The following is a 2,307-nucleotide window of genomic DNA, read 5'->3' as shown; positions in this document are numbered from 1 at the left end:
GCCATGGCTTGTGGCTGGGAAAAGGACACGGAAGAGAAGTTTTTGGAGCCATCAACAATGAGGCCAGAGCATTTCCATTTACCCTTAGCCCCACGAAAGGATGTGGAGGGAGGACGGTGAAGTTAGCCTTGGGCAACATCTCCCACAGGCCAGGGTGGGTGGTATTTTCTAGCCTCATGGGTGATTCTACTTCCCCACCCCCACCCTGTGTCTAGCCTCCTTTAGAGCAGTTCCATGGGGGGGTGGGGGGGGCGAAGATGCACCAGCTTCGGTGTAGACCAGTTCCCACCAGGAGAAGGAGATCAGTGACCCAGGAGATGACAAACAAATTTTGTTTGGAGAACAAGCGACGTCTTAGAGGGCAAAGCTACAACCTCCTTAGGTTTGTTCAGATTCCAGCGCTCATACCCCTGCCTTGGTGACTCTCAGAGGACTAGGCACTTCCACAAAAATGCCTTATTTCCTGGCTGATAGGGGAAGGACAGAAGGGAGGAAATAGGAGCCTTTACCACCAGAAGGCAAGCACGGCGGGTGGTGCCATCAACACCTTCAGAGAAACTTCTCCTGTAACAAACTCTGGAAATGATCCCTGAAAGTATAGTCTTGGGCGGTGCCATCCAGGGCTGATGTGGTGCACGGTTCTGCTACCCTGGAAGCCCTTCTCGCCTTCTCTGGGTCTCACGCTTCCCAGCTGGGTCACACCATCTCGGCCCTTTCCCACTCCAGAGCGAGTTGTGGCGCATCAGGGGATAAGGCATGTGGCAACAGAGCTCTTTGGAAAAGAGCATGACCTGGCCATCTTGTGCTCATGGGAGCAGGACAAGCGCAGCGTGTCTCGCCGTCCATGCTGACCCCCTCCAAGCCCCCGGTCGCTGTGAACCCTCAGAGGCCACACATGTAATCAGTGGGGGGCGGCTTCTGGGAAGGTGTCAGGCTTTCAGACACAGTCATATGTGAGGGGAAAAAGTCCCACAATGTGGACACTCAGTGGACCGAGGAGGTGGCTCTCGTGTGCGGTTTTGGCATCTGTCAGTGTCATGGTTGGGAATCCATCCTGGTCCTTTCGGTTGCTTTGGGATCTGGGCCAAGTGTGGTAGGGGAGACCCCCTGGGGGTTTCCTAGATCTACAGGGTCTGATTCATCCGGCTCCAGCCCACGGTGATGACAGACATAGTCCAATTTTGGGCAGGGACCAGCCAACTCAAGTGTTAATAAGAGACAAACCTACTAGATGCTTCTGGAAGTATTTCAGCTTTGTGCACTTCCCTTATCTCCTTTCCTACACTCAGCAGCAAAACAGCTAGGAAACCACAGGCTCCAAAGAGTCTCTGGAGAAGGGGTGGTGGTTAGAGCTTGTTTTCTAGAAAGCCAAGATAAAGTGGAGGAGCCGGCACACATATCCACGTTGGGACATGGTGCCTCCGTGATGGTTAGAGAGGTGGGCGGTGTCTTGAGATCTGAAAAGGAGAGATGGAGGCATCAGGTATCGGGGCTGAGGGACATCCTCAGGAGTGTGACCCCTGGGAGGCTCTGGCCACGCTGTCCATTGGCTAAGGACACCGGATACTTGATAGGCCCTTGAGAGGCAGAATTTGGGAGGAGGGCCTAAAGGAATTCCCTCTTTAGCCAAGAAAAGGCAAGATCCTCTTTCAGTCAGGGTTCATAGCTGCGAGCCCTGGGTGATGAAGCAGGGAGAGGATTGATTAACAAAGTACCGAGCAACGCACAGCATCTCCAGGAGCTCCGGGTGTGTGGTTTGGAAGCTGCACCCCGGGGATAGCACCCCATGGCAGGAGCCATGGGACCCATATGACAAAGAAACACTTGCTCGGCTGAGGGGCCCACAGCCAACACCACAACACTGGGCACCCCAACACAGAGGCCAGGCCTGCTGTCTCTAGAAACTGGAGGCCCTGCCCCTAGGACCACCCCAGCCCGTTGCCAGAACTCCTGAGCTCTCCCAGCTTCTTCCGGTAGGTGACAAAGCCCGGGCCATGTCCCTGCCTGTCAGGGAGCTGGAGAAGCCGGCGTCTGGCCCTTCAGGTTCCTGTAGTGAGATGTGGGCTCCGCCTCACAAGGTGGGGCAGGGGGTGGGGTGGGCCCAAGCACAGAAGGTGCAGATCCTTGGTGACCAAACAGATGACAGTTGTCCCCTCTAAGGCAGGAAGTGAAAGGAACCGACCGCAGGGGTTTCTGGTGCTGCTCTACTTCCTCGCCCTGTGTGGTCTCTGGGAACCACTACAGTCTGGCCTCTTCCCCCGTGAACCCACTGACCTGTTCTTGTTAAGGCCTCCCGTGACCTCCATC

At 55.6% G+C, this 2,307-nt stretch overlaps 1 pseudogene; it reads right to left on the bottom strand.

Moving 5' to 3' along the window:
* Positions 1 to 507: 507 nt before the first annotated feature.
* Positions 508 to 605, bottom strand: LOC129516692 (small nucleolar RNA U3; annotated as a pseudogene).
* Positions 606 to 2,307: the final 1,702 nt, after the last annotated feature.

Source organism: Nyctereutes procyonoides, unplaced genomic scaffold, assembly GCF_905146905.1.
Source record: "Nyctereutes procyonoides isolate TBG_1078 unplaced genomic scaffold, NYPRO_anot_genome, whole genome shotgun sequence".
In the NCBI taxonomy this organism is placed as follows: domain Eukaryota; kingdom Metazoa; phylum Chordata; class Mammalia; order Carnivora; family Canidae; genus Nyctereutes; species Nyctereutes procyonoides.
Note: the sequence above shows the minus strand (reverse complement) of the source record. Positions and strands in the feature narration are given on the sequence as shown.